Raw genomic sequence first — 14701 nt, forward strand, 5'->3', positions numbered from 1 at the left:
TAGTCCAAGGATCACGACTGTCTCCTTGCCAGAACTCTTGTCAACCCTGCCTGTTCCCGACCCAGCTATCCCAAGCACTCTGTCCTTGGACAACCTCCTAGAGTTCAGTTCAGTTCAGTTCAGTCGCTCAGTCATGTCCGACTCTTTGCGACCCCATGAATCACAGCACGCCAGGCCTCCCTGTCCATCACTAACTCTCGGAGTTCACTCAAACTCATGTCCATCGAGTCGGTGATGCCATCCAACCATCTCATCCTCTGTCGTCCCCTTCTCCTCCTGCCCCCAATCCCTCCCAGCATCAGGGTCTTTTCCAATGAGTCAACTCTTCGCGTGAGGTGGCCAAAGTATTGGAGTTTCAGCTTCAGCAGTGAGGCCTAAATGAGCTGGCTACCATAAAGCACTTTTGCAGGGCCGAACAAAATTAACACTGAACACTTGCTGGAAGTTCCTTCGGGACTCCGAGCTGCAGAGGGCAGACACTGGTCACATTCACTGTTTAAGAACCCAAGGGCTTGAAGAACAGGGTCTGCCACTCAGTTCCCAGTGTTGCTTGTGGAGTGAATACTTTGGTGTAATATTCTGTAGACAATGATAAGTTTTCCACTCAACGTTAAGTCCGAACTCTGCATTATTCATTATTTCACTTATTCAGAAAAAGTTTTGTTTATGTCTGCCTCCTTCTCTGGTCCATGAAGACAGTAAATTTGTTTCATGAGCAACTGTATCTACAGTATCTAAAACAGAGCTTGGCATAGTAGTAGGCACTGGATTCTTGTTTCACTAGTAAGTGAATTTTAGGAAACCCAGGAAGAGGAGGAGCAAGACTGGGAAATGTGGGTAGTTTGGGAGCCCGAGAAACTGCATTCGAGAGAATTCATGGTAGTGTTGCTGAAAAGTTAACCAGGTGATCTAAGACAGAAATGGAAAATTTTATTTGAGCAGAATTTGAGGACTAGAAGCTGGGAAGAGCCTCTCAGAAATCTCTGAGAACTGTTTCACCCATTAGAAATCAAGGCAGAGTTAGACCTGTACACTAAATGATGTATTGCTGACAGTTTATATAATCCAGATCAAAGCCCCATGTGATTCCTTAGCAAGAAGGAATGCTATCCAGATGCTGGAGAAGGTGCGGAGAAAAGGGAACCCTCCTACACTGTTGGTGACACTATGGAAAACAGTGTGGAGGTTTTTAAAAAAAAACTAAAAAAGAATTATAATATGATTCTGCAATCCCACTTCTAGGCATATATCTGAAGAAAACTCTGACTCAAAAAGATACATGCACCCCAGTGTTCACAGCAACACTATTTCTAATAGTCAAAACCTATAATAGTCAAGCGAACTAAATTTCCATCAACAGATGAAAGGATAAAGAAGATGTGGTGTATATAGGCAATGGACTACTACCAAGCCATAGGAAGGATGAAATAATGCCATTTGCAGCAACATAGATACAATTCAGTTCAGTTCAGTTCAGTTGCTCAGTCGTGTCTGGCTCTTTGTGACCCCATGAACCACAGCACGCCAGGCCTCCCTGTCCATCACCAACAACCGGAGTCCACCCAAACCCATGTCCATCGAGTCGATGATGCCATCCAACCACCTCATCCTCTGTTTTCCCCTTCTCCTCCTGCCTTCAATCTTTGCCAGCATCAGAGTCTTTTCCAATGAGTCAGCTCTTCACATGAGGTGGCCAAAGTATTGGAGTTTCAGCCTCAACATCAGTCCTTCCAATGAACACCCAGGACTGATCTCCTTTAGGAGGGACTGGTTGGATCTCCTTGCAGTTCAAAGGACTTGCAAGAGTCTTCTCCAACACCACAATTCAAAAACATCAATTCTTCAGCGCTCAGCTTTCTTTATAGTCCAACTCTCACATCCATACATGACCACTGGAAAAACCATAGCCTTGACTGGACGGACCTTTGTTGGTAAAGTAATGTCTCTGCTTTTGAATATGCTGTCTAGGTTGGTCATAACTTTCCTTCCAAGGAGTAAGTGTCTTTTAATTTCATGGCTGCAATCACCATCTGCAGTGATTTTGGAGCCCAGAAAAATAAAGTCTAACACTGTTTCCACTGTTTCCCCATCTATTTCCCATGAAGTGATGGGACCAGATGCCATGATCTTCGTTTTCTGAATGTTGAGCTTTAAGCCAACTTTTTCACTCTCCTCATTCACTTTCATCAAGAGACTTTTGAGTTCCTCTTCACTTTCTGCCATAAGGGTGGTGTCATCTGCATATCTGAGGTTATTGATGTTTCTCCCGGCAATCTTGATTCCAGCTTGTGCTTCTTCCAGCCCAGCGTTTCTCATGATGTACTCTGCATAGAAGTTAAATAAAGCAGGGTGACAATATACAGCCTTGACGTACTCCTTTTCCTATTTGGAACTAGTCTGTTGTTCCATGTCCAGTTCTAACTGTTGCTTCCTGACCTGCATATAGGCTTCTCAAGAGGCAGGTCAGGTGGTCTGGTATTCCCATCTCTTGAGGAATTTTCCACAGTTTATTGTGATCCACACAGTCAAAGGCTTTGGCATAATCAGTAAAGGAGATATAGATGTTTTTCTGTAACTGTCTTCCTTTTTCCATGATCCAGCAGATGTTGGCAATTTGATCTCTGGTTCCTCTGCCTTTTCTAAAACCAGCTCGAACATGAAGTTCACGGTTCACGTATTGCTGAAGCCTGGCTTAGAGAATTTTAAGCATTACTTTACTAGCGTGTGAGATAAGTGCAATTGTGTTGTAGTTTGAGCATTTTGGGCATTGCCTTTCTTTGGGATTGAAATGAAAACTGACCTTTTCCAGTCCTGTGGCCACTGCTGAGTGCTCTATACAGTCAGCAAAAACAAGACCAGGAGCTGACTGTGGCTCGGATCATGAACTCCTTATTGCCAAATTCAGACTGAAATTGAAGAAAGTGGAGAAAACCACTCAGGTATGACCTAAATCAAATCCCTTATGACTACAGTGGAAGTGAGAAATAGATTTAAGAAATAATTAACAGATTGCCTGATGAACTATGGATGGAGGTTCGTGACATTGTACAGGGGACAGGAATCAAGACCAACCCCAATAAAAAGAAATGCAAAAAAGCAAAATGGCTGTCTGAGGAGGCCTTACAAATAGATCCAACTAGATTATCATACTAAGTGAAGTAAGTCAGGAAGAGAAAGAAAAATACCATATGATATTACTTACATGCAGAATCTAAAGTATGACACAAAGGAACCTACCTATGAAGCAGAGACAGAATGAGGGACAGAAACTGGTGGTTGCCAAGGGAGAGGAGGGTGGGAGAGGGTTGCATTGGGACTTTGAGATTAGTGGATGCAAACTGGTATATAGAGGATGGATAAACAACAGGGTCCTATTGTGTAGCATGGGGAGCTATATTCAATATCCAGTAGTAAACCATAATGGAAAAGGATATGAAATAGGATGTGTATCTATGTATACTTTGCTGTACAGAATATGTCCCTATGAGTCGTTTTGCTGTACAGCAGTAATTAACACAACATTATCATTCAACTAAATGTCAATAAAAAATAAAAAAGAGAGAAAAAAACAGTGTGAATCAAGTAGAATTTTAATTTCCGCTCCAATAGCAAACATCTGAGTCAAACTGGCTTACGCAATGTGGAAATATACCATCTCACAATGCAGGAAATCCAGTAGGAGAGCAGAGTGGGCAGATGCTCTGGTTCAACAATGTCATCAGGGACCTGAGAGGCTTTTATCTCACTGCTCTGCTGTCCCCATCATCGACTTCATACCAAAACTAGCTCCACTCAAAACACAAAATGATGGCCACAGACAGCTGAGGCTACATGCTTCCTTTTGCCATTCAACAAAAAACAGTAAAACTGATTTCTCTTTCCCAGCAGTCCAAAGCAGCATTGGTGGTATGGTGGTGAGCAAAGCTGCCTTCCAGAAGTCCTAAGCAAGCATTTCCTTGAATTACATTGATCTAATATGATTTAGGCCTGTTCGACCCAAACAGATTTTTTTTTAATTTTATTTTATTTTTAAACTTTACATAATTGTATTAGTTTTGCCAAATATCAAAATGAATCCGCCACAGGTATACATGTGTTCCCCATCCTGAACCCTCCTCCCTCCTCCCTCCCCATACCATCCCTCTGGGTCGTCCCAGTGCACTAGCCCCAAGCATCCAGTATCGTGCATCGAACCTGGACTGGCATCTCGTTTCATACATGATATTTTACATGTTTCAATGCCATTCTCCCAAATCTTCCCACCCTCTCCCTCTCCCATAGAGTCCATAAGAGTGTTCTATACATCCGTGTCTCTTTTGCTGTCTCGTACACAGGGTTATTGTTACCATCTTTCTAAATTCCATATATATGCATTATTTTGCCATGGGGGAATGGAATGACCATGACTGGATTAGATAAAATTTTTGGAGTTAATTAAATGTTGGGGAGAAGACCATACTGTCTTCTGGACATTAGATGGAATTAAATGACTAATGGAATTAGATGACTTTGGAAATGAGTAAGAGGAAAAGAATAAGGATGAGCCTCTCAGGAATACCAGCATATAAGGGTTGGGCACAGGAAGAACATGTGAAGTAAACTGAACAAGAATCATTAAAGAGGAAGAGAATTGGGAATGTGTAGTGGTTTTAGAGGAGAAGGCAATGGCACCCCACTCCAGTACTCTTGCCTGGAAAATCCCATGGACGGAGGAGCCTGGTAGGCTGCAATCCATGGGGTCGCCAACAGTTGGACACTTCACTTTCACTTTTCACTTTTCACTTTCATGCGTTGGAGAAGGAAATGGCAACCCGCTCCAGTGTTCTTGCCTGGAGAATCCCAGGGATGGTGGAGCCTGATGGGCTGGCGTCTATGGGGTCGCACAGAGTCGGACACGACTGAAGCGATTTAGCAGTAGTGGTTTTAGATAACCAGTGGGAAGGTTCCCCAGCTGTCAATCATTTCACTATTTCTGGGACTGCCCTGCAATGCAATAGTGGTCCCCAGTGGCCATGCATGGAGTCCTTGACACTACCACCCATCCATAATGGCTTGATCCAAGACTGGAACTCTGACCCAAGATGAACAGACATACACCTTGTTTCCCGTTTGACCAATCAAAAACACTGACCCAAGGGTCTTCGATTACAATCCTTCTTTGGAATTTTTCTCTTTGGTGCTGAGGATAGATTCAGTCTTTCTCTCAAAAGGTAATGCTATTAAAAGAGCGGAAACAAGGAACAGAGAAGAACTTAGTGGTATGGCATTCCTGGTTTGTTTTCCTTGAGGCCTGGTTTCAGTGTGAGACACTGAAATAGTCTAATAAGTTACCTTTTGATTCTAAGCAAGATGAGCTCACGGAGCAGACTTTACTGGTTGCCCATGTTAACTTAAAACAGTGAAACAGCCAGTTGTTTCATCTGAAAAATAGGTTTATTCAGGAGCAGCAATTAATTGCAATTTGGGACAAGCAAGTGTTTGGAGAACCACATGTAAGTCCTGGTAAAACAAAGGAGAGGAAACCATAGGGAAGGGAGAGTTGGGAGGGGCCCCTATAAACAAAATCTTGTGGCTCAGCTGGTAAAGAATCTGCCTGCAATGCAGGAGACCTGGGTTTGATCCCTGGGTTGGGAAGATCCCCTGGAGAAGGGAAAGGCTACCCACTCCAGTATTCTGGCCTGGAGAATTCCGTGGACTGTATAGGCCATGGGGTCACAAAGATTGGACATGACTAAGTGACTTTCACTTCTACTATAAACAAAAAATCCACTGGAGGAAACTGGTAGTTTGAACTATAGTGGCTTTTCAATGACTTAGTTGTGCCACTCTTATTGGCTGAGTTGTTGCCAGGCAAAGAGAAAATATTTCTGCTGAAATAGGAGGGAAGGGGACAGGGCAAATCTTTAAAAGAACGACATAGCTGTCAGTTCAGTCACTCAGTTGTGTCCAACTCTTTGCGACCCCATGGACTGCAGCATGCCAGGCTTCCCTGTCCATCACCAACTCCCAGAGCTTGCTCAGACTCATGTCTATCGAGTCGATAATGCCATTCAACTGTCTCATCCTCTGTTGTCCTCTTCTCCTCCTGCCTTCAATCTTTCCCAGCATCAGGGTCTTTTCATATAAGTCAGATCTTCGCATCAGGTGGCCAAAGTATTGGAGCTTCAGCTTCAGCATTAGTCCTTCCAATGAATATTCAGGACTGATTTCCTTTAGGATGGACTGGTTGGATCTCCTTGCAGTCCAAGGGACTCTCAAGAGTCTTCTCCAACACCACAGTTCAAAAGCATCAATTCTTTGGCGTTCAGCTTTCTTTATAGTCCAACTCTCACATCCATACATGACCATTGGAAAAACCATACCTTTGACTAGATGGACCTTTGTTGGCAAAGTAATGTCTCTGCTTTTTAATATGCTGTCTAGGTTGGTCATAGCTTTTCTTCCAAGGAGCAAGTATCTTTTAATTTCATGGCTGCAGTCACGATCTGCAGTGATTTTGGAGCCCCCCAAAATAAAGTCTGTCACTGTTTCCATTGTTTCCCCATTTATTTCCAATGAAGTGATGGGACTGGATGCCATGATCTTAGTGTTTTGAATGTTGAGTTTTAAGCCAGCTTTTTCACTCTTCTCTTTCACTTTCATCAACAGGCTCTTTAGTTCCTCTTTGTTTTCTGCCATTAGAAAATAGCTGTCGGACATTATATAAACTGGTTTGAACTATCTAGGTCTAAGATGGCAGAAGATTTTACTTCCAAATGGAATTTGAGCCTCATTATAATATATTAGCATGAAAATATAATGCATTAGTATGATAAATGATACACCCACCAGCAATGTGACAGTTCAGAGCTAACTATAAAAGCCCCAAAAGTGGGCAATGGCCCTATTACTAGAAATCCCTACCCCTTCCCAGAAATAGTTGGAATAATCCTCCCACTCATTAGCTATGAAATTACCCAGCCCATAAAAGCTAACCACCCCATATTTGAGGGCCTCTCACCTTGCAAAATGGCCTATACTCTATAGAGTGTTTCTTTTTAAATAGATCCACTATTTATCTATCACTTTTGTCTCTTGATGAATTCTTTCTGTAATGAGACATCAAGAACTTGAGCTTTATTAAGTCCTGAGACCAGGTTTGTGATCTCAATTAAAAGACGGTGGGGGGCTTCCCTGGTGGCTCAGTGGTAAAGAATCCATCTGCCAATGCAGGAGACGTGGGTTCGATCCCTGGTTCAGGAAGATACTACATGCTGAGGAACAACTAAGCCCGTGCGCCACAACTACTGAGCCCAAGAGCCACAACTACTGAGCCTGCGTACTGCAGAGACTGAAGCCTGCATGCCCAGCGCCTGTGCTCACAAGAGAAGCCACCACAACGAGAAACCCCTGGACCGCAACAAAGAGTAGCCCCCACTCACCACAACTAGAGAAAAGCCCATGCAGCAACAAAGACCCAGCACAGCCAAAAATTGTTTTAAAAATTAAATCAATAAAAACAGTGGGTTCTAGTCAGGTTTGAGTCCTGGCCCGCTGTCGCGGTTGCACGGTTTGCCCCTGCTGGCAGTATAATGAAGCAGCGTCACTTCGCGTTGGAGAAGCACTGCGCCTTCTCTTCCTGTGGGGGTCTGTGCTGATGGCGAATGAATGGCACATGCAGAGAGCTCCAAATTTGCATCTTCTGACTCCACTTTACTTAGGTTTCCTTTTACTAACTTTTACACCTGTCAATCTCAAGCAGAGACTGGAAAAGGGACTTGGGAGCAGGGAGGTCTTTGGGAGGAGATTCTCAGAACCAAGTGTGAGGGACTGAGGAGAATGAGACAGGAAAGAAAGAAAAGCCAGTCTAATGATGTATTATGAAAGTTGCTGCTGACACCAAGCAGGACCCTGTAGGGCTCCTGGGCACAAAAGCCTCTCTGTGGTCTCTGTTTCTTGTTTGGAGGAAATAGGCTCATTCAGCCTGCACGACCTTCCCTGAGTTCCAGAGGACAGGTTCAAATGGTTGCTAATCAGGGAAGGAGGGGATGCAGAGAAAAGGGAGGAAGAATCAAGAAACAATAGTGCAATTATACTCCAACTAAAAAAAAAAAAAATTGATCTGCACATTTAATACAATAAAAAAAATAATGCAGCCATGGGACAGGATCCTGGTGCCCCCTCAAGGGATATACATAAGGGATATACATAATAATATCTTTGAGCCGTTTTGCAGATACTGAATCCCCCACCAGGTGAAAGAAGTTAACTGTGTGCAGCCCACAAGCATGCAGACCCTAGACCAGTTGGAACCAAAATGTTGAAAATGCTAACTTCAGTTACCTCACCACTAACCAACCAATCAGAAGAATGTCTGCAAGCTGATCACGGCCTCCTTCTTGAACCATTATGATAAAACTTCTCTTAAGGCAATGGCAACCCACTCCAGTACTCTTGCCTGGAAAATCCCATGGACGGAGGAGCCTGGTAGTCTGCAGTCCATGGGGTTGCTAAGAGTCGGACACGATTGAGCGTCTTCACTTTCACTTTTCACTTTCGTGCATTGGAGAAGGAAATGGCAAACCACCCCGGTGTTCTTGCCTGGAGAATCCTAGGGACGGGAGAGCCTTGTAGGCTGCCATCTATGGGGTCACACAGAGTCAGACACGACTGAAGCGGCTTAGCAGTAGCAGCAGCAGCTACCCTGTCCAGGTTGGGATGCACAGCTTTGAGGACATTACCCCACTGAGAGCACTTTTGCCTGACAAAGCCATAAAGCTATTCTTTTTTACTTTACCTAAAACTCTGTCTCCGAGATTCAATTTGGTGATGGTGTACAGAGGCAGGGTTTCGGCATCACTGCTATAGGTAATGGGGTCTTGGTTCTACCAGGACCACTGAGAAGTGTACAAATACCACCCAGAATTAAGAAGATCAAGACTAAACCAATAATCTACAGCCCCCCTCCATCTGCTGGTTGAGAGTTTTCTCTAGGGCTATTAACTTCCTCACATTTCTGGTCTCCTTTGTGACAAGAAGACTCTGTGATATCAGAGGAAGTCCTGAGGCTGGCCTTAGGACAGAAAGATGTATTGTATCTTTGAAGTGGGGTGCTGCCAATGAGAAGCAAATTTAAGCTGCACAGAACAATCTACCCTGACTGTGCTGTTATAACAAATTGCCACAAACTTAGCAGCTTAACTGCACAAAAATCTATTATCTTACAGGTCCTGGAAGTAAAAATCCTGAGCACGGTGTGGCCCAGCTGGTTCCCTGCCTACAGTCACACAAGACCAAAATCAAAATGTTCACAGGACCAGGTTCCCTTGTGGAAGCACTGAGAATGAATCCATACCCCAGATTGTTGGCAGAATTCAAGTTTTATGCAAGTGTAGAACTGAAGTCCCTCCTGTTTTCTCTTTAACTGTCAGTGGGGGATCTTTCTCACCTAGAGGCTTTCTGCATATCTTGGCTAGTGACCCCTTCCTCCGTCTTCAAGTGAGCAACATCAGGTCCAGCTAGTCTCACCCTTAGAACCTCTCAGATGTCCTCTTCTGCCTCATCTCACCTACCTTCCCCTTTTTATACTTTTAAGAGTTCATTTGATACACTAGGCCCAATTGGATACTCCAGGATGATTTCCTATTTTATGGTTGCTGTGGGTTGTGTTTATTCGCTCTGCTGCTGCTGCTGCTAAGTCACTTCAGTCGTGTCCGACTCTGTGCAACCCCATAAGCGGCAGCCCACTAGGCTCCTCCCTCCCTGGGATTCTCCAGGCAAGGATACTGGAGTGCGTTGCCATTTCCTTCTCCAATACATGCATGCATGCTAAGCCGCTTCAGTCATGTCCTACTCTATGAGACCCTATGGACAGCAGCCCACCAGTCTCCTCTGTCCAAAGGATTCTCTAGGCAAGAATACTGGAGTGGGTTGCCATTTAGTCGCTCAGTTGTATCTAACTCTTTGCAACATGCCAGGCTCCTCTGTCCATGGAATTCCCCAGGCAAGAATATCAGAGTAGGTAGCCATTCCCCTCCCCAGGGGATCTTCCAGATCCAGGAATTGAACCTGTGTCTCTTACATCTCCTGCATTGGCAGGCAGGGTCTTTACCACTACTGTCACCTGGGAAATCTGCAATTAAGAAGAAAAATAGCTAAATACAGCTTAAAGTAGTGCTTCACAAACTTTAATGAGTATACCAATCCCTTGAGGATTTTTTTTAAATGTAGATTCTGATTCAATAAAGGGCTTCCCTAGTGGCTCATATGGTTAAAATCTGCCTGCAGTGGAGGAGACCCAGGTTTGATCCCTGGGTTGGGAAGATACCCTGGAGAAGGAAATGGCAACCCACTCCAGTATTTTTGCCTGGAAAATCCCATGGACGGAGCAGCCTGGCAAGCTACAGTCCATGGGGTTGCAAAGCATTGGACATGACTAAGCGACTTCACTTTCAATTCTGATTTAATAAGTCAAGGGCGAGGCTCAAGATTCTGCATTTCTAGTAAGATCTCAGGTAATGCTTATTCTGATGGTCTCAGACCCCATTTGGGGACTTAAAATATTGTGGGCTTTTATATTCCACTTTTTGAGGGGTCTTTGGGTTAGGCTAACTTTAGGGATGGTTAATCCAGTGGTGCAAAGACCTTAGGGCATCAGATCATGTCTGAGGTTTCTTTGGTCTTCTTCTCATGGTTGAAAACAGAGGGAAAGAGTTCTAAGCATCACATGCCCATGTGACAGTCTTCAGATGCAGAAAAGAAAATGGCTGTCTTGGAACCCTCTTTTTTTTTTCTTTAAGTTTTAAGATTTATTTATTTTTATATCTATTTGGCTGTGCATGGGCTTTCTCTAGTTACAGTAAGCAAGGGCTACTCTTCCTGGTGATGTGTGAGCTTCTCATTGCAGTGGCCTCTCTTGTTGCAGAGCACAGGCTCTAGGTGTGTGGGCTTGTCGTTGGGGTACACGGGCTTAGTTGCCCCATGGCATGGAATCTTCCTGGACCAAGGCTTGAACCCATGTCCTCTGCAGTGGCAGGTGGATTGTTAACCACCAGATGCCAGGGAAGTCCCTGTAACCCTTTTAAGAATAAAAGAAACTCTTTAAGAAGCTCCCAGTCAGTGTCCCATCAGTTCCTATTGGCCAGAATTGTGCCATAGGCTCACACCTAAGCCAATCCCTTGCCAAGGCCATTAGAGGAGTGTGAACAAAATCAGAAAGAAGGGAGGAAATAGGGCTGGCTAAACAGCCAAGAATATCTCCCACAAGTGCCCAGAGTCTATTCTCCCTTTCTTCCTCACAGAACTTAGGCTGTGTTGAGAGAACCATGAAACTGACCCTTGGCAACCTGATGGGACTGTAGTCTGCCAGGCTGCATTGTCCATGGGATTCTCCAGGCAAGAATACTGGAGTGGGTTGTCATTTCCCTCTCCAGGGGATCATCCTGACCCAGGGACTGAACCCGAGTTTCCTGCACTGCAAGCAGATTCTTTACCATCTGAACCACCAGGGAAGCCCTGCTTCCCCACTACAGTAAGAGATGGCAGATTTACTCTGTGGAAGAGGAGCAAGAAAGCCTCTAAATTCAGGGGCACCAAGCAGCAGCAAAGGTAGGGGTGAGTTGCCACGTTGAAATCCAGGGGAATGAGTAAAAATATGTAAATAAATATAGGAAGACCAGCCCCTAGAACACTTCTAAGAAGAAGTCCAAGTGACTCTTCTCTAGAGAAAAAGAAAGAACCTTGAGAAAAATTCTACACATACACATACCTGATCAACCCAGACTGAAATGCGTGAGTCAGCAAATCTGTCCCTCAGGTCTTGAATCAGCTTCTTAGTGCCTCCCTCTAAACAAGAATAAGCAGCCAAGATTCCCAGACAGTGAGTGAAAGCCTCTTGTATGAAATGCAGAGATAAAAAAAATAAGCAAATGCACACAAAAAAAAGTAAGAGAAGGGAAGGAGAATGAAAGAGCGAGGGGGCAAGAACAACTAGATTGGAGGAATCAGAAATAATTCAGCTAGCCAAATAAACAGGCAAAATGTTACCATCTAATACCTCAGAGATGTTTAATTCATAAAACAAGAACAGGATGGTTTATAAAGTGGGGGTAGGGGTGGGTTTCAGAGCAAGAAAGAATCTCAGAAAATTAAAAACAGGAGAGCTGTGCTTGCCTCAGCAGCATATACCAAAACTGGAACGGTACAGAGAAGATTAGCATGGCCCATACGCAAGGATGACATGCAAATTCAAGAAGTGTTCCATATTTTTTTGATGTATGGCAGACACCAACACAACATTATAAAGCAATTCTCCTCCAGTTAAAAATAAATACATTTTAAAATAATAAAAATCACACACTAACTGAAGGGAAAAAAAAGTTGAACTGAAATTTAAACTGTGAATAAAAAATTTGGAAGATAAAGTCAAAAAAATCTCCCAAGAAGTAGAAAGAGAAAACAAACTTGTGGGTGGAGTTTGGAAGGAAAAATGGGAAAATTAGAGGACCAGTCGTGGAGTTCTGTGTCTAATACAAATTCCACAAGGCAAATATAGATAACATTGAAAGGAGAAACGATCAACTAATGCAAGAAAATTTCCTAGACAATGACTTTCTGGATTTCAGTAGCCCTCCCACTGAGAGATGAGTGAAAAGAGATCCACGTAGGATAAATCATTATGAGATTTGGGGGTACCGAAAGCAAATAAAAGATCCAAGTGCTTTTGGGATTAAAAAAAAAAAAGGACTTGGAATTAGAATGGCACTGGAAACCAACAAGATGGAAGAATTGCCTCCAAAATTCTGAGGAAAAGTACTATTGAATCAAGAATTCTATAACCAGCTTTTAAAGTGTGAGGAGCGAATAAAGACACTCTTAGATATACAAGGTCGCCATTTTTTTCTTTCTCCTATGCCCTCCTTCTCAAGAAGCCACCAAAGGATATAATAAGAGGATAACTTTAATAGGTGAGGGGGAACTTGGAATCTGGTAAAAAGGAAATCAACAGAAGGAAAGCTCTAGTGGGCCCCAGGATAACAGGCCAGCTGACCTGCCTCCTGAGAAACCTGTCTGCAGGTCAAGTAGCAACAGTTAGAACCGGACATGGAACAACTAACTGGTTCAAAATTGGGAAAGGAATGCATCCAGGCTGTATAATGTCACCTGACTTATTTAACTTCTATGCAGAGTACATCATGTGAGATGCCATGGGTAAATCACAAGCTGGAATCGACACTGGTGGGAGAAATATCAACAACCTCAGATATGCATATGACACCACTTTAATGGCAGAAAGTAAAGAGGAACTGAGGAGCCTTTTCATTGGAAGGACTGGTGCTGAAATTGAAATTCCAATACTTTGGCCACCTGATGTGAAGAGCTGACTCGTTGGAAAAGCCCCTGATGCTGGGAAAGATTGAGGGCAGGAGGAGAAGAGGGTAAAAATGGATGAGATGGTTGGATGGCATCACGGACTCAATGGACATGAGTTTGAGCAAACTCTGGGAGATAGTGAAGGACACGGAGGCCTGGTGTGCTGGAGTCTATGGGGTCACAAAGAGTTGGACATGACTGAGCAACTGAATGATGAGGATGACAGCTGTGGAAGTCCAAAGAGCAGTCTGCCCCCAGAGGAGCAGGAAGACACCCAGGATGGGCATCTCCAGGAATGACTGAAATTACTCCTTTCACAGTTCTCCTCTTTGATTGCTCCATGTAGTGATATTATTATTTTAGGTTGAGTCTCCAGTAAACTTCATATTTCATATAGTATTTTTCACTATTGTGACAAGTGTGAACCATGATTATACTTCCTTTCTTGTACAATTTTCGTTTCTTCTGGTGTTAACAATTCCTCCTGTTTTCACCATTTGATTTGTTTTCTATATCTTTATTCATCATTGTTTTCCCCAAACTCTCCAACCCAAGATACCTTTGAATACTGTTTCTACACAGTTCCCATATTAGGCTGTCTATCAATCAATGAATTAAATGAAGTGGCCAGGTGATGCTCAGTGCTACAGAGAAAAGCAAAGCAGGAGTAGGGGAAGAGGGAGTGTTAGATTGGGGAAGGTTTGTAATTTTTAGTAGGTTAGTCAGGGAAGACCTCACTGTGAGCCTGACCTGAAGGGAGACATCAAGGACACAAGGCAGACATTTGAAGGATGAGTTTCAAGCAGAGGTGATAGTAAGTTCAAAGTCCTAGAGACAGGAACGTGCCTCATCTATTCTTCGTGCATCTACTAGCATTTTCCCTTGCATGTTTTACAGTCACTTCCATTTCCTGCTTCCCCACTGAAGGGCTCTCCAATCTCAAAGACACCCGTATTTAAACTTTAGTCACTCTTAGTGCACTTTTTAATTCTCAGTGTTCAAATGGAGACAAGTCACATCGACTCTGTTTGCCAAACAGTTAGATTCCTTCTTTTTCTGTATTTCCACTGTCACTACCTAAATTCTATAAGAGAATTATAGAGCATTAGGACTGAAAGGGTTCTTAGAGACTATCTAGGATAATTCTCGGAGAAGGCAGTGGCACCCCACTCCAGTACTCTTGCCTGGCAAATCCCATGGACGGAGGAGCCTGGTAGGCTGCAGTCCATGGCGTCTCTAGGAGTCAGACACGACTGAGCGACTTCATTTTCACTTTTCACTTTCATGCCTTGGAGAAGGAAATGGCAACCCACTCCAGTGTTCTTGCCTGGAGAATCCCAGGGACGGGGGA

At 43.7% G+C, this 14701-nt stretch overlaps 1 non-coding gene across 1 annotated transcript; it reads left to right on the plus strand.

Moving 5' to 3' along the window:
• Positions 1-12144: 12144 nt before the first annotated feature.
• On the plus strand, positions 12145-12247 carry LOC133245407 (U6 spliceosomal RNA). The gene has a single exon (XR_009735671.1). It is a non-coding gene; the product is annotated as a U6 spliceosomal RNA (small nuclear RNA).
• Positions 12248-14701: the final 2454 nt, after the last annotated feature.

The sequence above is a fragment of the Bos javanicus genome, chromosome 3 (genome assembly GCF_032452875.1).
Source record: "Bos javanicus breed banteng chromosome 3, ARS-OSU_banteng_1.0, whole genome shotgun sequence".
Taxonomy (NCBI): domain Eukaryota; kingdom Metazoa; phylum Chordata; class Mammalia; order Artiodactyla; family Bovidae; genus Bos; species Bos javanicus.